The 23,703-nt window shown below is 45.9% G+C and overlaps 1 protein-coding gene across 6 annotated transcripts in view; it reads right to left on the bottom strand.

Moving 5' to 3' along the window:
* Positions 1-23,703, bottom strand: part of LOC310867291 (mitogen-activated protein kinase kinase kinase kinase 4-like) — a 162,102-nt gene that overhangs the window by 119,578 nt on the left and 18,821 nt on the right. The window lies entirely within an intron of this gene.

Genomic DNA, 23,703 nt, shown 5'->3' with positions numbered 1-23,703 from the left:
CATTTCACTCAGGAAACTGCAGACAGCCACAAAGTCAGTGGGAAGAGAAACGTACAAGGACATTTTGAGCCTAGTAAGTATGTATACTGTATACTCCATAGCACTATGGTGAGCCTAGTATACTGTAAACTCCATAGCACTATGGTGAGCCTAGTATACTGTAAACTCCATAGCACTATGGTGAGCCTAGTATACTGTAAACTCCGTAGCACTATGGTGAGCCTAGTATACTGTAAACTCCATAGCACTATGGTGAGCCTAGTATACTGTAAACTCCATAGCACTATGGTGAGCCTAGTATATATACTGTAAACTCCATAGCACTATGGTGAGCCTAGTATATATACTGTAAACTCCATAGCACTATGGTGAGCCTAGTATATATACTGTAAACTCCGTAGCACTATGGTGAGCCTAGTATACTGTAAACTCCATAGCACTATGGTGAGCCTAGTATACTGTAAACTCCGTAGCACTATGGTGAGCCTAGTATACTGTATACTCCATAGCACTATGGTGAGCCTAGTATACTGTATACTCCATAGCACTATGGTGAGCCTAGTATACTGTAAACTCCATAGCACTATGGTGAGCCTAGTATACTGTAAACTCCATAGCACTATGGTGAGCCTAGTATACTGTAAACTCCATAGCACTATGGTGAGCCTAGTATACTGTAAACTCCATAGCACTATGGTGAGCCTAGTATACTGTAAACTCCATAGCACTATGGTGAGCCTAGTATACTGTAAACTCCATAGCACTATGATGAGCCTAGTATACTGTAAACTCCATAGCACTATGGTGAGCCTAGTATACTGTAAACTCCATAGCACTATGGTGAGCCTAGTATACTGTAAACTCCATAGCACTATGGTGAGCCTAGTATACTGTAAACTCCATAGCACTATGGTGAGCCTAGTATACTGTAAACTCCGTAGCACTATGGTGAGCCTAGTATACTGTAAACTCCATAGCACTATGGTGAGCCTAGTATACTGTAAACTCCATAGCACTATGGTGAGCCTAGTATACTGTAAACTCCATAGCACTATGGTGAGCCTAGTATATATACTGTAAACTCCATAGCACTATGGTGAGCCTAGTATATATACTGTAAACTCCGTAGCACTATGGTGAGCCTAGTATACTGTAAACTCCGTAGCACTATGGTGAGCCTAGTATACTGTATACTCCATAGCACTATGGTGAGCCTAGTATACTGTAAACTCTGTAGCACTATGGTGAGCCTAGTATACTGTAAACTCCGTAGCACTATGGTGAGCCTAGTATACTGTAAACTCCATAGCACTATGGTGAGCCTAGTATACTGTAAACTCCATAGCACTATGGTGAGCCTAGTATACTGTAAACTCCATAGCACTATGGTGAGCCTAGTATACTGTAAACTCCGTAGCACTAAGGTGAGCCTAGTATACTGTAAACTCCATAGCACTATGATGAGCCTAGTATACTGTAAACTCCATAGCACTATGGTGAGCCTAGTATACTGTAAACTCCATAGCACTATGGTGAGCCTAGTATACTGTAAACTCCGTAGCACTAAGGTGAGCCTAGTATACTGTAAACTCCATAGCACTATGGTGAGCCTAGTATACTGTAAACTCCATAGCACTATGGTGAGCCTAGTATACTGTAAACTCCATAGCACTATGGTGAGCCTAGTATACTGTAAACTCCATAGCACTATGATGAGCCTAGTATACTGTAAACTCCATAGCACTATGGTGAGCCTAGTATACTGTAAACTCCATAGCACTATGGTGAGCCTAGTATACTGTAAACTCCATAGCACTATGATGAGCCTAGTATACTGTAAACTCCGTAGCACTATGGTGAGCCTAGTATACTGTAAACTCCATAGCACTATGGTGAGCCTAGTATACTGTAAACTCATAGCACTATGATGAGCCTAGTATACTGTAAACTCCATAGCACTATGGTGAGCCTAGTATACTGTATACTCATAGCACTATGGTGAGCCTAGTATACTGTAAACTCCATAGCACTATGGTGAGCCTAGTATACTGTAAACTCCATAGCACTATGGTGAGCCTAGTATACTGTAAACTCCATAGCACTATGGTGAGCCTAGTATACTGTAAACTCCATAGCACTATGGTGAGCCTAGTATACTGTATACTCCAGTAGCACTATGGTGAGCCTAGTATACTGTAAACTCCATAGCACTATGGTGAGCCTAGTATACTGTAAACTCCATAGCACTATGGTGAGCCTAGTATACTGTAAACTCCATAGCACTATGATGAGCCTAGTATACTGTAAACTCCATAGCACTATGGTGAGCCTAGTATACTGTAAACTCCATAGCACTATGTGAGCCTAGTATACTGTATACTCCATAGCACTATGGATGAGCCTAGTATACTGTAAACTCATAGCACTATGGTGAGCTAGTATACTGTAAACTCCGTAGCACTATGGTGAGACCTAGTATACTGTAAACTCCATAGCACTATGGTGAGCCTAGTATACTGTAAACTCCATAGCACTATGGTGAGCCTAGTATACTGTAAACTCCATAGCACTATGGTGAGCCTAGTATACTGTAAACTCATAGCACTATGGTGAGCCTCTAGTATACTGTAAACTCCATAGCACTATGGTGAGCCTAGTATACTGTAAACTCCATAGCACTATGGTGAGCCTAGTATACTGTAAACTCCATAGCACTATGGTGAGCCTAGTATACTGTAAACTCCTTAGCACTATGGTGAGCCTAGTATACTGTAAACTCATAGCACTATGGTGAGCCTAGTATACTGTAAACTCCATAGCACTATGGTGAGCCTAGTATACTGTAAACTCCATAGCACTATGGTGAGCCTAGTATACTGTAAACTCCGTAGCACTATGGTGAGCCTAGTATACTGTAAACTCCATAGCACTATGGTGAGCCTAGTATACTGTAAACTCATAGCATATGGTGAGCCCTAGTATACTGTAAACTCCATAGCACTATGGTGAGCCTAGTATACTGTAAACTCCATAGCACTATGGTGAGCCTAGTATACTGTAAACTCCGTAGCACTATGGTGAGCCTAGTATACTGTAAACTCCATAGCACTATGGTGAGCCTAGTATACTGTAAACCCATAGCACTATGGTGAGCCTAGTATACTGTAAACTCCATAGCACTATGGTGAGCCTAGTATACTGTAACTCAGTAGCACTATGGTGAGCCTAGTATACTGTAAACTCCATAGCACTATGGTGAGCCTAGTATACTGTAAACTCCGTAGCACTATGGTGAGCCTAGTATACTGTAAACTCCATAGCACTATGGTGAGCCTAGTATACTGTAAACTCCATAGCACTATGGTGAGCCTAGTATACTGTATACTCCATAGCACTATGGTGAGCCTAGTATACTGTATACTCCGTAGCACTATGGTGAGCCTAGTATACTGTATACTCCGTAGCACTATGGTGAGGCCTAGTATACTGTAAACTCCATAGCACTATGGTGAGCCTAGTATACTGTAAACTCCATAGCACTATGGTGAGCCTAGTATACTGTAAACTCCATAGCACTATGGTGAGCCTAGTATACTGTAAACTCCATAGCACTATGGTGAGCCTAGTATACTGTAAACTCCATAGCACTATGGTGAGCCTAGTATACTGTAAACTCCATAGCACTATGGTGAGCCTAGTATACTGTAAACTCCATAGCACTATGGTGAGCCTAGTATACAGTATACTCCGTAGCACTATGGTGAGCCTAGTATACTGTAAACTCCATAGCACTATGATGAGCCTAGTATACTGTAAACTCCATAGCACTATGGTGAGCCTAGTATACTGTAAACTCCATAGCACTATGATGAGCCTAGTATACTGTAAACTCCATAGCACTATGGTGAGCCTAGTATACTGTAAACTCCATAGCACTATGGTGAGCCTAGTATACTGTAAACTCCATAGCACTATGGTGAGCCTAGTATACTGTAAACTCCATAGCACTATGGTGAGCCTAGTATACTGTAAACTCCATAGCACTATGGTGAGCCTAGTATACTGTAAACTCCATAGCACTATGGTGAGCCTAGTATACTGTAAACTCCATAGCACTATGGTGAGCCTAGTATACTGTAAACTCCGTAGCACTATGGTGAGCCTAGTATACTGTAAACTCCATAGCACTATGGTGAGCCTAGTATACTGTAAACTCCATAGCACTATTGGTGAGCCTAGTATACTGTAACTCATAGCACTATGGTGAGCCTAGTATACTGTAAACTCCGTAGCACTATGGTGAGCCTAGTATACTGTAAACTCCATAGCACTATGTGAGCCTAGTATACTGTAAACTCCGTAGCACTATGGTGAGCCTAGTATACTGTAAACTCCATAGCACTATGGTGAGCCTAGTATACTGTAAACTCCGTAGCACTATGGTGAGGCCTAGTATACTGTAAACATCCATAGCACTATGGTGAGCCTAGTATACTGTAAACTCCATAGCACTATGGTGAGCCTAGTATACTGTAAACTCCCATAGCACTATGGTGAGCCTAGTATACTGTAAACTCCATAGCACTATGGTGAGCCTAGTATACTGTAAACTCCATAGCACTATGGTGAGCCTAGTATACTGTATACTCCGTAGCACTATGGTGAGCCTAGTATACTGTAAACTCCATAGCACTATGGTGAGCCTAGTATACTGTAAACTCCATAGCACTATGGTGAGCCTAGTATACTGTAAACTCCATAGCACTATGGTGAGCCTAGTATACTGTAAACTCCATAGCACTATGGTGAGCCTAGTATACTGTAAACTCCATAGCACTATGGTGAGCCTAGTATACTGTAAACTCCGTAGCACTATGGTGAGCCTAGTATACTGTAAACTCCATAGCACTATGGTGAGCCTAGTATACTGTAAACTCCATAGCACTATGGTGAGCCTAGTATACTGTAAACTCCATAGCACTATGGTGAGCCTAGTATACTGTAAACTCCATAGCACTATGGTGAGCCTAGTATACTGTAAACTCCATAGCACTATGGTGAGCCTAGTATACTGTAAACTCCATAGCACTATGGTGAGCCTAGTATACTGTAAACTCCGTAGCACTATGGTGAGCCTAGTATACTGTAAACTCCATAGCACTATGGTGAGCCTAGTATACTGTATACTCCATAGCACTATGTGAGCCTAGTATACTGTAAACTCCATAGCACTATGGTGAGCCTAGTATACTGTATACTCCATAGCACTATGGTGAGCCTAGTATACTGTAAACTCCGTAGCACTATGGTGAGCCTAGTATACTGTAAACTCCGTAGCACTATGGTGAGCCTAGTATACTGTAAACTCCATAGCACTATGGTGAGCTAGTATACTGTAAACTCCATAGCACTATGGTGAGCCTAGTATACTGTAAACTCCATAGCACTATGGTGAGCCTAGTATACTGTAAACTCCATAGCACTATGGTGAGCCTAGTATACTGTAAACTCCATAGCACTATGGTGAGCCTAGTATACTGTAAACTCCGTAGCACTATGGTGAGCCTAGTATACTGTAAACTCCATAGCACTATGGTGAGCCTAGTATACTGTAAACTCCATAGCACTATGGTGAGCCTAGTATACTGTAAACTCCATAGCACTATGGTGAGCCTAGTATACTGTATACTCCATAGCACTATGGTGAGCCTAGTATACTGTATACTCCATAGCACTATGGTGAGCCTAGTATACTGTAAACTCCATAGCACTATGGTGAGCCTAGTATACTGTAAACTCCATAGCACTATGGTGAGCCTAGTATACTGTAAACTCCATAGCACTATGGTGAGCCTAGTATACTGTATACTCCGTAGCACTATGGTGAGCCTAGTATACTGTAAACTCCATAGCACTATGGTCGAGCCTAGTATACTGTAAACTCCGTAGCACTATGGTGAGCCTAGTATACTGTAAACTCCGTAGCACTATGGTGAGCCTAGTATACTGTAAACTCCGTAGCAACTATGGTGAGCCTAGTATACTGTAAACTCCGTAGCACTATGGTGAGCCTAGTATACTGTAAACTCCATAGCACTATGGTGAGCCTAGTATACTGTAAACTCCATAGCACTATGGTGAGCCTAGTATACTGTAAACTCCATAGCACTATGGTGAGCCTAGTATACTGTATACTCCATAGCACTATGGTGAGCCTAGTATACTGTATACTCCATAGCACTATGGTGAGCCTAGTATACTGTAAACTCCATAGCACTATGGTGAGCCTAGTATACTGTAAACTCCATAGCACTATGGTGAGCCTAGTATACTGTAAACTCCATAGCACTATGGTGAGCCTAGTATACTGTATACTCCGTAGCACTATGGTGAGCCTATATACTGTAAACTCCATAGCACTATGGTGAGCCTAGTATACTGTAAACTCCGTAGCACTATGGTGAGCCTAGTATACTGTAAACTCCGTAGCACTATGGTGCCGCTTGCCATAAAGTGCGGTTTAACAAAATTATTTTCAATTAAAATCTGTTCCAAAACCTTTTCAGTGGGTCACGCACCAGAATAAGATACGGACGGTAAATAAAATTCTATAAATTCTGGATTAAGAGACATTAAAGAAACCCAAGATTACTCTGGTCTGGCAAAGGAGGGTTTAAGCAATAAACCCGAGCTTTTCTGGGTTTGGCATAGATTGGGTTAATCCTGGCGTCCCTAGCAGACGTTTTACGTTTTCAAAAGCGCTGCGACGCATTGTGAGCTTATAGAGGGGCTATTTTCACACTTTGTTGAGGTATACCGTATTAGGACCACACTGGTTTCAAGGCACGTCGAGGGGTGTTGTAGGTCGATAACTAAACCACTGGAACATTCAACACTGGCATTTGTATCACCTCTTCAAAGACCTGGGAGGGTGTAATGGGGGGTTAGGGCTGGAAGGGGGCGCGTGCTCTGGTAAATATAGTTCCTCGGCACAGGCAGGAGGGTAAAAAAAAAAGAAAAAGAGGCCATAGGCTTCAGGGAGGTTCCGCGTTCACACAGCGGACCGTAGTAAAAGAGCCACTCTGGGTGTTTTCTCGGGGCGAGGTGCGTTTAATTAAGACGGGGTTGTTTTAACCAGGCAGTAAAAACAAATGCCCTAGAGGAAGAAAGACATGGGGAGCGAGTCGACGAGGTGCGGTGAGGTGTGGGGGGGGGAAACGCTGCTACGCTGTTGACTTGAGGAAGGCCACAGCCAGCCAGCGCCTTAGAGGAGGATCAGGACACTGAGGCTCTCTGTTGTCTGTCGCTGCACGGAGAGACACAAACAATGAGCGACTTCAGTTCAGAGAAGAGCTTAAACCTCTATTCCCCTGCTGCCGCACACACGCACGCACACACACACAAATACGTAGTTGTGGGAAAATGTACGCTAGACAAAATATATGCACCTAGGCTATCACCAAGTTGTTACTGGAATTGGACATTGGAAATACTCAAGTGACCTCCAAATTGTACTTAAGTAAGCACACACAACCAAAGCAGCACAGCTGCAGTGGAACACGAGTGCATCTCAGCATCACCGTGGAAGAAAGGTGAGGCCCTCGGGGGGCCAATCTGACTCAACTTTCAACTTCAAGCTATTAAACAAACAAAGAGAGCAGGCACAGTTAAGTTATGTGTCCCCGTCGGGGGGGGAGAAAACTAACTAGCTTTCTCTGCACTGCAGGCAGCAGCTTCAAGGATCACTGAAAACAGAAACCGTGTACGTAGGTCACTCACTTCACTACTAGCATTTCCTGAGCCTGTGAACCCCAGGTGCAAACCAACAGAAGGAAAGAAAAAAAAGAGCACATTTTGAATGTGAATGAACTAGTGCTGCCACCCTAGCCTGGCATGGCTAGGGTGGAACTTCGGTGTGGAAGATTTATTTCTAAAGGGCAGTTACTATACAAACACATTCCAATGTCGCAGCAAAAATAAAAGTCTCACTTTGAATAGTAGGCTCTGATTGGTCACCCACAACTCTGGGCTGAGCGAAACTTCAAAGTGAGAAGTGCCATACTAATCTCCCCAGGGATGGGATTCATTTTCCTGGGTTCCTGGTTTGTCTGGTTTCCAGGCTGCCGCCCAGCTGTTCTACTAGACTAGAGCATGATAACAGAGGGGCGTCGGTATGAGCAGAGCAGCATACAATTATTCAAAGGTTGTCCAGATGTTGCATAACAACGTGGGGTATTTCCCCCCCCCCAAACCTTGGACAGTGCTGGCTCTAATCCAGTGGTTTCCCCATTTTCATGTCAAGGCCCATTATTTATTTGTCATTTGAAGCCATGGACCACCCTGTGATGAGCATCGCAGACCCAGAACTAAAGAATGTGGTTGCTGTCGTTGGATACGATTTTGTCCACAATTCCATGTTGGTACCATAGCAGAGACAACAGGCAAACGTTAATCAAAATAGCAATTCTTCTACATTCTCTCGATTTGTGTAGATCTGGAATGCAGATTTTTTACACTAATTGAACTCTTGAGAGTGTAAGATGAAACGTAAAATGGACCCGTACGGGTCCATTTTACGTTTCATCTTACACTCTCAAAGAGTTAAAGATCTAGAAGTGTCCATTTGGTTACCAACTCTCCGTCATTTAGCTGGGGGGCCACTGGCTGGAACCCCCTCAAGGCCCTATACTGGTGGTCCCCGGACCACTGGTTGAAAACCACTGCTCTAATCATTTAGCTGGGGGGCCACCGGCTGGAACCCCCTCAAGGCCCTATACTGGTGGTCCCCGGACCACTGGTTGAAAACCACTGCTCTAATCATTTAGCTGGGGGGCCACTGGCTGGAACCCCCTCAAGGCCCTACTGGTGGTGGTCCCCGGGCCACTGGTTGAAAACCACTGCTCTAATCATTTAGCTGGGGGGCCACTGGCTGGAACCCCCTCAAGGCCCTATACTGGTGGTCCCCGGACCACTGGTTGAAAACCACTGCTCTAATCATTTAGCTGGGGGGCCACCGGCTGGAACCCCCTCAAGGCCCTACTGGTGGTGGTCCCCGGGCCACTGGTTGAAATCCACTGCTCTAATCATTTAGCTGGGGGGCCACCGGCTGGAACCCCCTCAAGGCCCTATACTGGTGGTCCCCGGGCCACTGGTTGAAAACCACTGCTCTAATCATTTAGCTGGGGGGCCACTGGCTGGAACCCCCTCAAGGCCCTATACTGGTGGTCCCCGGGCCACTGGTTGAAAACCACTGCTCTAATCATTTAGCTGGGGGGCCACTGGCTGGAACCCCCTCAAGGCCCTATACTGGTGGTCCCGGGCCACTGGTTGAAAACCACTGCTCTAATCATTTAGCTGGGGGGCCACTGGCTGGAACCCCCTCAAGGCCCTATACTGGTGGTCCCCGGGCCACTGGTTGAAAACCACTGCTCTAATCATTTAGCTGGGGGGCCACTGGCTGGAACCCCCTCAAGGCCCTATACTGGTGGTCCCCGGACCACTGGTTGAAAACCACTGCTCTAATCATTTAGCTGGGGGGCCACTGGCTGGAACCCTCTCAAGGCCCTATACTGGTGGTCCCCGGGCCACTGGTTGAAAACCACTGCTCTAATCATTTAGCTGGGGGGCCACTGGCTGGAACCCCCTCAAGGCCCTACTGGTGGTGGTCCCCGGACCACTGGTTGAAAACCACTGCTCTAATCATTTAGCTGGGGGGCCACTGGCTGGAACCCCCTCAAGGCCCTACTGGTGGTGGTCCCCGGACCACTGGTTGAAAACCACTGCTCTAATCAAATGCTGCTCATGTAGTGCTGCATGGTGGCAATTTATTTCTACTGTTTGCGTGTGGACAAGACCGCTGGCTAAACGTCTGCTGGTCGAGAAGCAGTTGCTTAACCCATTCTGACCTGAGATCAGATTCTAAAAATGTCTTCTACATCCCGACAGTTTTCTGAAAAAGCTATGTTTCCATGTCAGTCGTTCTTCGATTTTCCACCGTTTGTTATGAACGATCGCACCACCCGCCATCTTGGTACACCCGGAAGACGCAGCACAGGACCCTCCTCCATGAGGCGTTGAACCCCATTCGTTTGCATTGGCCTCAATTTCCCAGAAGCCCTAGCAGCCCACAGCATGTGACGATTTCCGGTTTCGTCATCAAAACAAATGCATCTACTCTCTTTCTCCGCGGCGAAGACGGATTTTCTTTTTATTTATTACATTACGGCGGATTAAACACATAAAACAAAAGGCGGTATTAGCGGGGTTGGCAGCGACATTAACCTGGAGTAATCCATTCCCGGCACGGAAACTGTTTAAGTAACAAAAATATCGGATATCCAAATTATCCATCTATTCCATATTGCAATTGCCCAATACCAATGGCTCGCTACGTGGCTGTCACACCTACGTTGCACCGCCGGCGCCGATATGTCCATATATGGAGATCTCTGTCTGTCAGTCCTTATCCCATGCCCATGCCCAACATTCAGCAGCAGTTCTTTATGTCTTTATAATGAATATGTGCAGTGTTGTAGTAGTTTGCAGACAGTGATAATAAGCATGGGTTGACTGGCTGTCTAATAATAGTTGCCTGTTGACCTCCATTCAGACTTCTGATACAGCTGAGAAAGACTCCACCCCAGCCTTAATTCCTTCTATAAACATGAATGTTCAGTGTAGGCAATGGGTGCCTTGTGTGTGTGTGTGTGCGTGTGTGCGTGTGCGTGTGCGTGTGCGTGTGCGTGCGTGCGTGCGTGCGTGCGTGCGTGCGTGCGTGCGTGCGCTCAAACAAAAACTCCTCTCCCAGAATTGATGGACTTTGTGATGCGTGTTTTATTTTTCCTCCCCTTGGCACCAGGATGGCTAATGTTAGCCCGTTAGCATTCTGATGACAGCACAAACAGCAAACAGCGAGCCTCGCCCAGAGTCAGTCAAGCAGAACACCGCATGTGACTGACTGCAACCCCCCTGCCTGCAACATACTAACCCACAATTCAGCTCTGCAGCCATGTAGCCTCTATAAATAGACCATGCTCTAACCTACAACATAAGAGCCAGGGGAAAGGAGAGAGGGAGAGAGAGAGAGAGAGAGAGAGAGAGAGAGAGAGAGAGAGAGAGAGAGCAAAGAGGCATGGACATTAGACAGATGTTGAGGCAGAGAAAGTTACTGCAAAGACGGGTCTTTACCGGTGCTCCTGGTTAATCACACATTGACACAACACAACACAACATTCATTCATTTCACACACCGAGAGCTGGCCATCATTTATTTAGAACGCAAGAGGAGTGTGAGGGATTTACAGGAGGCACGCAAGCCACGCATACAGAGCAAGAGACACAAGATGGGGACAGGATGCCAGAGTGAACGCTAAAAGACAGAGTCACACAGAGAAGAAGCAAAAACAAAAAAAAACAATCCTGAAACCGAATGCCAAGTTGAACAACAGCCAATCCCGCTAAGACTTCTTCTAGGTAATGGCTCAGGTGGGCCTTGCGCCCGTCTTGCATCATCCAATCCGCTCCACAATACTGAATACATCCGGCATCCTCCTTCCCAGATTCCTCCTCTCTCGCTCTCACCTCATTTATTCATGTTTGATCCTCCCTTCTGGCTTTGCATGACATGGCAGTGTGGGGGAAATATGCTCCGCCTTAAAAGAATAATGAGCAATGCTGTCAAGTGAAGTCAAGCAATGGTACAGTAGAGTAGAGTACTTTGGTGGTTTGGACAACATGAACATACTGTAAGTGGGACTCAGGGTTTTTTCTTTTCTTCCCCCCCAACAATTTTCTCCCCAATTTAGTGGTCATGTTGTCAAGTTCAATTCCCATGTGTACTGCGGACCACGTTTATGACGAATCCTCCCCCGTGTTGGGTCTGGGATGGAGGTGTCCCTTCTCACACACACACACACACACACACACACACACACACACACACACACACACACACACACACACACACACACACACACACACACACACACACACACACACACACACACACACACACACACACACACACACACACACACACACACACACACACACACGTAGACAGGCAGTGGCACCTGCCCATTTCTTTTCACCAAGGACTTTCAAGAGGAGAGTGGAGAGGTTTATGCTAGCAACCAGTGAAGGAACGCTGCCAGTTGATGTTCGTTGCAGTGCCCGGGAATGGGCTACAGTATACGCCACATAGAGTAATAAAAGGATAGAGGCCGAACCGGAGCGACAGCCCCGCCCGCTATTCATTTCAGTGGAAGTTGCTCAGTGGCGTTTTGAAGCATCTGGAAGAACGGCATACTTCCACATTGTGGTGGTCAAATGCGGAAGTGCAATTAACGAGCGCTCAATGTTAAAGCCCAGCTGCACAGCGTCATAAATCCACGGGTCCGCCTGCAGTTCACGCTCTAACAAGTAGGGCTGAGTGCTTCAACATTGGAGAGCCTTCCTCCCTGGGGGCTTGCTATATGCACACAGAATAACTCTTCCTACTTCCGGGCCACTTCCCTATTTTACCGATGATACTAATTAAGGCCCTGTTCGGGGACAGCACTCCGTTCCATTTAGTGTGCAGTGGTTCTCAAACTTTTACATTTCAAGGACCCCCGGCCATAAATCTTGGCGTGTACAAATGGAACCGGGACAACCAGAGGCCTCCCCCCCACAGCTCGACTTCAGCGGAGAATGCCGTGGCAACGCACTGGAGAGAAGCCGGGCCGCAGAGAGGCAGTTCTACGTGCAAAAGAAAAACGTAAGGCTTTCCAGTGGGGGTAAAAACTAAATAAGAGGTGAAAGATAAGTACCGAATGAATCCAGAGCTCACTTAGGGTATATTAGCTTAGATTTCCTATAAAGAGTGTTTCCAGTGAGCCAACATGCCCATGCAACATGCACCCCAGAATGGAACAGAGCCTTCATTAGTATCATGGGTAACACCTGTGAAGGAAGTATAGGGGAAAGGCCCCAAAGTTCTTTCCAAAATGCCGTGTGTGCATATAGAGCCCATTGAACCCGTGCCTGCGCCCTGCAGCGATGATTATCTTACCTCGTCAACCACAGAGACTCTCCGATAGGAGGACCGAGAAAGTGGGCCAGAGACACCACCTCTCAAACAGAGATATGCATGGTTGGTGTGACAGATCATCAGACAGAACGGTCGGACAGACAATTTCAGACTGTATAAAGCCCTGGCCTACAGTATGCGAAAGGTTGCGCTCGGCATGGGGCCACAGGCAGGCAGGGGGGAGCCACAGGCAGGCAGGGGGGAGCCAAATAAATAAATGAGCTTTTACTGGACACAACATGTTCCACTCTCCCAAAAGGCAACGACAACCAATCTCACACCTCTGTACAGAAAGTCCCAAGTGAGAGAGAGAGAGAGAGAGAGAGAGAGAGAGAGACGTTGACAGAGAGATGCAGAGAGGGACACAGCTCAGCATGACTGTGCCATTAACAACAGCAGCAACTAAGCCATTAACCGTTTCCTGTCCCAGACCCTCTCTGTGCATCTGACTCTCATCTCAGCTGACTCTCTGGGCTAAGCACTTAGCGACGCAACCTGAAAATAGCTAGCGGTGCAAAGGAACTAAGTACATTTACTTAAGTACTGTACTTCAGCACAATTTTGAGGTATTTGTACTTGATTTCTGAATTAATCACTACATCTCAGAGGCAAATATTGTACTTTTTTACCCCAATACACTTATTTGACAGCTTTAGTTACTATAGTAGATTACTTTGTAGATTTTGATTATTATTATTATTACAAAAAGATAACTTCAGCCTTATACATTTTGGCCATTTGAAAATAGCCGACCTACAAACTCACAATGAGTCGCATCGCGAGTCTTCGCGACACATTGTAAGCTTGTAGATCTGCTATTTTCAAAATATATTATACATATGTGACCAGTGCCAGTGATTTGAACCACAAGTCGGCAATAGCATAACTTCACTATAGTACAAAATAGATTCTTTCTTTTTTTTTTGTGGTTTTCGTTTTTAGCCACATTAACACAGTTGGAATGTTAAAGAATGTTTTTATTCCATCAGTCGTTTTAGTGTCATTAAGTCGTTCTAATTGCTTAAACATGTCACTATGTGTAATGTTTTAACGATTGGATTAACCAATGCTAACCAATGCTAACCAGAAAATAGAGCTTTCCTCTTAAAGTATGCAAATTCCGCTAAAATTCCGCTTTTTGTACACAATCGTTTTTGAAGATAATACTAGTCTTGTACTAACTGGCTAACAGAAATAGCAGAGAAAGAAGTATTAACCATCGTATTTTGTAAAAAGTGTGTTCATTTTCGGTCCTCCTAAAGCTAATGTTCCAGATGGGGGCACTGGTGAATCAGAACAATGGAACATGTTGAAATGGCTTCGTTTTTCCAATAGCAGAAGAAGAACACAACGTAAACATTGAAAACATTGTAACATTATGTCACCATAACGCGGCTATAAAACTTGAAATAAGACATTCTGCATAAAGAGCACTTTCTACTATTGGTACTTAAAGTACATTTTGATACCAATACTTTTGTACTTTTACTAAAGCAAATGTTAAATTCCGGACTTTTTACCTGTAACAGAGCATGTGTATATTGCAGAGAGTATTGATACTTTTACTCAAGTACAAAATGAGAGTACGTTTTTCCCCACCACCGCTCACGGGTTGCCATGAGACCAACAGGGGTGGGGGGGTCTGGGGTGGGGTGGGGTGGGGTGGGGGGTCTGGTGTGGGGTGGGGTGGGGTGGGGGGTCTGGGGTGGGGTGGGGTGGGGTGGGGTGGGGGGTCTGGGGTGGGGTGGGGTGGGGTGGGGGGTCTGGGGTGGGGTGGGGTGGGGTGGGGTGGGGTGGGGTGGGGTGGGGTGGGGTGGGGGCGAAGCCGTTAGGCAGGGAAAGAGACAGAAACAGAGAGAGAGAGAGCTGTGACAGGAGAAGGATGTCAAATGAAATGCAACCACCTTAAGGAATACAAATCATTGTGTGTACACTGTTTATACCCCTACACTTACAGCAATACGACCTCGGCATACACAGCAATACTGTTCACATAAACAGAGCACTTAACTTTAATTCAATTACAATTGAATAAATTGCTGCTACTCGGCGCAAATGTATTTTATACTCTGTGAATGCAAAAACATTGAAACACTGCTGTCAACTTTCAAAAAGTATAATAAAGCCAACGTCTCCTATATCCAGATCTATCTCCGCCAGAAAATCCTTTTTATAGTTTCATAAGACAGTATTGCTCAAAGTGTTGATGTAACACAGCTCTGTTTACACCTGTAATTTATTCCTATTAATATGAAATATTTATTTGTACATACATTGTTTCGTCTTGACTGTTTTGTTTCCGCTTTCTTTGGCAATATAACCCATTTTGGGCGGGAACCCCTTTTGGTGATTATGCTATGCTTTAGCTATTGAAAAATAGCAGATCTACAAGCTCATAGCGTGCCACCGAGTGTCGCGCTACGGGCTTGTAGGTCTGCTATTTTTGAAAAATCTAAGAACGACTGACACAGAAACATATCTTTTTCAGAAAACTGTCAGGATGTAGAAGACATTTTTAGAATCTGATCTCAGGTCAAAATGGGGATAAACGTATGTCTTCTCATGCCAATAAAGCTCCTTTGAATTGAATTTGAGAGAGAGAGAGACGGGGGGGGGGGGGGGGCAGGGCGATGCATTGACGGTAAATGAAAAAGTGCAGTGCTAGACGTGTGTAGAGGCCTGAAAATCCCCACTTTGTGTCTTTATCCCTGCATTAGCAGCATGCACCATGTCCAGCCACAAAGAAACCACTGATGTCACAGCCATTAGATTATATAAGTCTACATTGGCCCCACACACACACACAGTCACACACACGCACACACACACAGTCACAAACACACACACACAGTCACGCACGCACAGTCACACGCACGCACACACACGAGCAACAAGGAGACATACTGAAGGCCAGTGATTCTCCACCGATTTAGTCCCCCCCCCCCCCCCCCCCCCCAATCCCAAATAATTATATATCCATGCACACAAATAAAGACACACTCTTTGTTGAGAGAGAGTAACCAGCTGCACACTCTTGATTGCTTTTGTTGTAGTTGAAATGAACAGATTTTCAACTTCGACTCTCACCCGAATGCCCCCCACAATCACACTACCACCCACCCAGGCCCAGGGCGTTCATAACACACGTATACAATGTCTAGCTGGGCGGAAACGCTATAGCCACCCGGGGACCAGGGACCAGGGACCGGGGACCGGGGACCGGGGACCAGGGACCGGGGACCAGGGACCAGGAACGGGCCTGGGCCATATATCAAAATGGTTTATCTCACACTTCATGGTTGTAAAAAACTGCGGTCAAACATAACAAACTTTTAAACAAATACTGACCACTGAGCAGCAGCTTATGAAAGGCTGCTATAACTGTGTAAACAGGACTACAAATGAATATCCTACAGTACTATGAGCAAGTAATGTCAAGCATCATTTCCGTTTTAGTTCTCATTCTTTCCTGTTGCAGTCCTGTAAACACACACATAATTCAACCAACAATAAACACAGAACAATTAGAGCCCTTCACTAAATCCCACCCCAAAAAGCGATTGTCCAATGCCAATCCAAATAGTTTAGCAACGGTTGCCATGCAGGTCAAGCTTTCTTCGCTGCTAACGTGCCTATTGGACAAGGCTGGGTAGGGGAGGGACTTAGTGAAGGGCTAATTAGACCAGCGCACGCACCGAGTGAACGTTTCCAGTAGACAAGACATAACAAAACTTCTAACACCCCAAATCAATATGATCAGCATGCAGCAGCTTGCCTTTTGGTTTGCAATGTTTCTGTTGTAATTATGTCACCTGCTAGAAGAACAGTTGTCTGTCACGAAAGATGTATCAGATGTAACATGCTAAGACAGTGATGAAAATAGGTTTTAAATGGAATGGGTCCCGGCCGGGACCCAGGGGTGGTCTTTTAGATCGGTCCCACGGACATTTTATGAGTCCTACTTCAATGACGTTAGAGTACAGTACTGAGTACAGTACAGCATATATAATATTATTACATAATAATATTATTATTATCATCATGACTGGTGGTGACCATAATATGATAGGCTATACTTTGCCTGCACACAACGAACATAGTTCATCTACAGCTCACAATAATATGTCGCATCGCGATTCGCAGCACATTCTGAGCACACAGTGTGAGGCGTGCAGGTTGACTTGGTTAAATACCAGGCTTGTGCAACACAAGATAGGGAGACAGAGAAGGAGACAAAGGATGTGGGTGAGAGAGAAAAGAAAAGGAAAGAGAAAGAATAGGTCTTTATTTCAAACATGAATATGGGTGAATGATGATGAGAGAGAGAGCAAACAATGGATTACATAAACAGAGATGGAGAGAACAAAACTAGAGAGAGAAACAACACAGGGCTATGTAATCAGGGAAGAACATGTCCTTTTTTTAATCCAGCCAGCCAGCCACTGAATGCTTGAATTAACAAACAACTAAAGTATGTCACCAATCTTGCCAAGCTATGTTCAGAATAGAACGGGGCCTCCGAAATCATGGCTGGTTATACTTGCCAATGCGGACCGTAGAGTAGATAAACTTACCAGCCCTAACCCTAAAATTGACCTGCACTTGGCTGGCGCCGGGCGGATGATGGTAATTTTGAACCAGAAATACAAAATGTTTACAGAGGGCGACCAAATATAGATGGACATATACAGTAAATATATAAATATGTATGTATAAAGTTTAAAATGGAGAGGGAGGGAGGCATACTAGCATTGGCTGATGCTTCAATCAAAACGCCCCAAGAAAAGAGTGAGGAATATCGGTAGAGAATGGTACAAGAGGTCAAGGAAAGCTATTTCAAAAGGGCACCGAGAACAACCTCAATCCACACACTATCCACACACTATTCAGTTCCAAGTCAATACGTGATATTCCCTTGCTGTAATACACCCCCGCGAGACAATCATACGTTTGAAACTCGTAGGCGTTATGTGTGTGTGTGTGTGTGTGTGTGTGTGTGTGTGTGTGTGTGTGTGTATGTCAATCTTAAACACACAGAGACGATCACAGAATCACATCACACACGATTACAGTTGTAAGAGTGGTGCAATCTCCCAACATCAAAATGTGAAGACCAAGTAGGATAGGAACACAGAAAGTCGAATAATAGGAAGGCACAGTACAGTCAGTCAAACCAATATCTTCTTTTCTTTTCGGCTTTTCCCTTCAGGGGTTGCCACAGCGAATCATCTGCCTCCATCTCACCCTGTCCTCTGTCGCCACGGCGAATCATCTGCCTCCATCTCACCCTGTCCTCTGTCGCCACGGCGAATCATCTGCCTCCGTCTCACCCTGTCCTCTGTCGCCACAGCGAATCATCTGCCTCCATCTCACCCTGTCCTCCGTCGCCACGGCGAATCATCCGTCTCCATCTCACCCTGTCCTCTGTCGCCACAGCGAATCATCTGTCTCCATCTCACCCTGTCCTCTGTCGCCACAGCGAATCATCTGTCTCTATCTCACCCTGTCCTCTGCCTCCTCTTCTCTCACACCAACTAAATGCATGTCCTCTTTCAGTACATCCATAAATCTTCTCTTTGGTCTTCCTCTATAGGCCTCCTGCCTGGCAGTTCCAACCTCAACATCTTTCTACAGATACTCACTATCCCTCCTCTGTTTCCAAACCATCTCAGTCTGGCCTCTCCAAAACGAAAAAAAAACGAAAAAGAGAGACACAGCGTCAGGTATTAGATCATCACAATTAGAGAGTCAGTCTACATGTGTGGTTAAGGCATTTCAGTCATTCCGTTTCAGTTCCTCTCCGCCTCTATAAATACTGGAGGTTTATTTCCCTGTCTGCAGGACCCACCTAGAGCTTCTGTCCTGCATCCCGAGCCAGCTGGTCCCGAGCCCAGCCATTAAGTAGAGACATCTAACTCCCTCTATTCTCTCTAGAACTCTATCTCTCCCCAGTCCTCAGGCAAGGCCCACCCTGTTCTTGCAGTCAGTGAAGACGCACGCGCACACTCAAATACTGTACACACGCACACACTCCGCAGTCTGACTACTTGTCTTCCTCTCACACACACGTACTCTCCAACACAAACACAGGTGTGTTGCCCACAAACTCACAGGCGTAACTGTATGTGCAAATTGTGCATGCGTGCGTACGTGTGTGTATGCTGGGGGGCTGAACCTTAAAAGGAAGACAGACAGGTGCCACGGTGTGTCTGGGCTTGCAGTGGGGAGCAGTGTGTAAAGCTGATCATGTCTGAGAGTGTGTTTCTGACAGGGTTGAGGGAGTCGGAGAGAGAGAGCTAGTTACAGGTCGTTTAGTTCCAAGTGGCTGCACTTTCACTGCTGTTGGCTGCAGAACACAGGTGAGCGGCTGGGAACATAGCTGAACTCCCATGCAGTTGGATATACGCCATATTGTGTGTGTGTGTGTGTGTGTGTGTGTGTGTGTGTGTGTGTGTGTGTGTGTGTGTGTGTGTGTGTGTGTGTGTGTGTGTGTGTGTGTGTGTGTGTGTGTGTGGGTGTGTGTGTGTGTGTGTGTGTGCATGTGTGTAGTGATGTAAGTAGTTTTCAATGTAATGAGTCCCGGGATGCAGGGATGGTCTTTTAGACCACTTCCTACGACGTTATAGGAGTCATATTTTGCCATTTTTACAAATTGCAGCATTTAATCCCATTTAATTTTATATGGTTATAATGTGGTTATATTCATGTAGAAAACAGAAGAAATTATTATTATAACTAATGAACTAGAATAGAAAAACAGTAAAGTAGTACAGTAGTGCATCCCGTGGATGTAGTGGTCGTTGTTTTATTGCGTCCCTTAACTATAAACTGCGTTTTGGGATGCAAAATGCACCCTATTTTAATCTCTGTGCGTGCGTGCGTGCGTGCGTGCGTGCGTGCGTGCGTGCGTGCGTGCGTGCGTGCGTGCTAGCAGCCCGTAGCCATTTGTTGGAATAACAAAACTGGTCCTTTCACCAGATTTAATTTGACATGCATTTCCAATCACCTGTCCTGCGGTCAGAAAAACAGAATAGCACCGCAGGATACTAAAAAGTTAAAATTCATCACCCTTTGCTCAAACACTGTTTGCCATGGCAACCAGCCATGACTACGTCCCCCCCCCCTCCCCTCTATCTGTTGTTCCTTCATGGTTAACACATCTACCACCAACACCTGCCATGCTTTTGTGTTTGTTCGTATGCATTGGTGAGTGTGTGTGTGTGTGTGTGTGTGTGTGTGTGTGTGTGTGTGTGTGTGTACAGTAGAAGCAAAACACCGACCACACTGCACGAGAGCACAAAACAATGTTAAAATACATCTCAAAAGACTATTCTTTTCCGCCGAGTCCACCTGGCAAAGCAAAGTGTAAAATTGGGCAAAATGTACAAGCCAGTCAGTTTGTTCTCTGTAACCACATATACAAACCAAGGAGCCTAATGTATGAAGTTAATAGTCAGAATATGACAGCACTAGAACAAAAAATCATGAAATTCATGAATTTAACAAAATAAAACAATAACTTGTGCAGTGTGGGTGAGGGGAGGCGAGGCCCACAACAGTAGTATAACATTAAACTGACTGTATACAGAAAAATACTAGTATACTGTACTATACTACAATCTTTGTTCAATGCTCAAAATGAAAATGTTGTAAATAGTCGTTTGACATCAACAGGGAAAACTGCATTTGTGACACCCCCCCACCCCCCCCCACCGTCACATCCAAACAGAATCCAACTGGGCCTGTCTTCCTCCTTCTCATTCAAACAGAATGTTGGCATGTCAGTCACCTTTCCCTGTCCAATGAGGAAACAGAATGTTGGCATGTCAGTCACCTTTCTCTGCAGCTGTCCAATGGGGTGGGGGGAGTCATGGCTTGGCATCATGGCTGTTAACGACCTCGGAATAACCCCTACAAAATGCTAAATCTGATTGTGCTCGCTTTGGCTCGGCGGCGGCAGTGGCTCAAGGGTAGAGTGGCTGGACCGCAAGGTTGTCAGTTCGAACCCGGGTTCCCCCAGAGTGTCTGAAGTGTCCTTGAGCAAGACGCTGAACCCCTAATTGCTCCTGATGTGCTGGTTGGTGCCTTGCATGGTTTCTGCCGCCATCGGTGTATGAATGTGTGTGTGAATGTGTGTGTGAATGGGTGAATTGATGCACAATCTATGTAAAGCATCTTGGAGCAAGTAAAGCGCTGGCCGGTCGCAATTACAAAATGTAAAAACTTTTCGGGTGAATTATAAAAAGATGGCAGCTAACGACTAATAATCGATTGACGACCAGGGGCTTACATGAACAGCTTATTTCAACAATGATTTTCCGAAAGTGAGCTTGGTTTATTCTGACACAAGCAATAGCTTGTGAAACAAATAAAGTAAAAATCAGGTATTCAAATGATGGCCTGGGCCGTGGCTCAGCACCTTGGCTGGTGATCCAGTCTGGCAGTGTACCGGTGGGTTCCACTCCCCATCTTTTTTTTTTTTTTTTATATATATATTTTTTATCCCATGATTTTGTAACCCATTTTTCACCCCTGTGTCAATCATCTAATGTGATCCTGGGCTCTACACACCCTCCGCCAACCTGGGGAGAGCAACGGACTTAACTCATGCTTCCTTCATGCTTGAGTGTCCAAGTTGCTCCTTTACACCTGACAGGGGGGAGTTTCCCTGGTTGGACGTAGCGCGTGGAAGGAACACGTTATTCCAACCAGTTCCTTTCCCCTCCATCAGGCGCCCCGGCTGGCCAGGGGGAGGCAGTTTAGATACCAGGATTACTGCATGTTTTTGTGAGGGTATCTACCCTAGGGGACACGGGGAGAACATGCAAACTCCACACAGAAAGGCCCTTTCGCCAACCCCACCTTCGGGTATGGGCACTGATTCCTCGGAGGAGGAAACACGCCGCCAGCACCCACAGCGCCCCGAGCGGGAATCGAACCCAGGACCTTCTAGCTGTGAGGCGACAGCAAAGTAGTACCTGAAGTAAAAATCAGGTATTCAAATTACGGCCTGGGCCGTGGCTCAGCATCTTGGCTGGTAATCCAGTCTGGCAGTGTACCGGTGGGTTCCACTCCCGATCTTGACGGCCATTACTGCATGTCAACCCCCCCCCCATCTCTCTCCCCATTTCCTGTCAGCCCACTTTCTGTCTATCCCTCTACAAAAAATAATAAAATAAAGGCAACAGCAAAAACAAAATTTATAATAGACCACTATATTAAAAGTTATAACCTGACGTGGGTGTGTGTGTGTGTGTGTGTGTGTGTGTGTGTGTGTGCACAAAAGGGTGTATGACTGTAAGACAATTGAGCCAGTGTTTTTGTGTCACTTGTGTGTACATGTGCGAGCATGCATTGATGCATGTTGCTAAGCAGATTGTGTGTGTGTGTGTGTGTGTGCGTGCGTGCGTGCGTGTGTGTGTGTGTGTGCCTCTTTCAACTCCATATGTGCGTTTGAAGCTCTCTGTTCTCACAGGGGTTTATACTCAGTCTGCCTGGCTACAAGAGGAAGTGCTTTTGACTTATCTCCGGTCCAATCAGGGACGTGGGTTTCCGGTCAGGTGGGCACACAACGAGCAGCCAAACCAATCCCTGGGCGGTGTTTGGGTCAGCTGACTGACCACACAGCCACAGTGTGTGTGTGTGTGTGCGCGCTCCCGGTGTTTTGAACCAGATGAAAACAAAAGCTACCGTAATAATGAGGCTGACACTCAGTTAGGCAGTCCCAGCAGCTGTCTGGCCACGAGAAGAAGAAAAACACGACTTTAACACAATGCTGCTGGGCAGATGGGGCGCCTGGCAACAAGTGGGCAGTGGAGAAGGGGGGGTGGGGGGTTGTTGGCAGGAATGTGAGGATGAAGAGACAGAGAGAGACAGAGGGAAGGAGAAGAGAGACAGCGAGAGGGTGAAGAAGAGTGTACAATGAAAGAGAAATACACTCAGGATTTTACTGTGTGTGCATTTGTTTTGGGTACGTATCCATGTGTCGTGACAGCGTGAAACTTCACTCTGTCGCAGAACGTTTTTGTAGGAGTATAACACCGAGGTCTCAAATACTGTACATCAATACCAGGCGCCAAAAGAAAGCTAGTTTGAAGTGAAGTCAACCCGTGATTGTCATCCTCTCACTAATTACCTTCTTCCTTTTTAAAAGAAAGATTCTAGGGTTGGAGTCGGTCGGGGGACTGTTCAGTAGTTCTCCAGGGGGTTGGAGTCGGTCGGGGGACTGTTCGGTAGTTCTCCAGGGGGTTGGAGTCGGTCAGGGGACTGTTCAGTAGTTCTCCAGGGGGTTGGAGTCGGTCGGGGGACTGTTCAGTAGTTCTCCAGGGGGTTGGAGTCGGTCGGGGGACTGTTCAGTAGTTCTCCAGGGGGTTGGAGTCGGTCGGGGGATTGTTCAGTAGTTCTCCAGGGGGTTGGAGTCGGTCGGGGGACCGTTCAGTAGTTCTCCAGGGGGTTGGAGTCGGTCAGGGGACTGTTCAGTAGTTCTCCAGGGGGTTGGAGTCGGTCGGGGGACTGTTCAGTAGTTCTCCAGGGGGTTGGAGTCGGTCGGGGGACTGTTCAGTAGTTCTCCAGGGGGTTGGAGTCGGTCGGGGGACTGTTCAGTAGTTCTCCAAGGGGTTGGAGTCGGTCGGGGG

The sequence above is a fragment of the Protomyctophum parallelum genome (assembly GCF_964188405.1).
Source record: "Protomyctophum parallelum genome assembly, chromosome: 11".
Taxonomy (NCBI): domain Eukaryota; kingdom Metazoa; phylum Chordata; class Actinopteri; order Myctophiformes; family Myctophidae; genus Protomyctophum; species Protomyctophum parallelum.
This window is presented reverse-complemented; position numbering and strand designations above follow the sequence as displayed.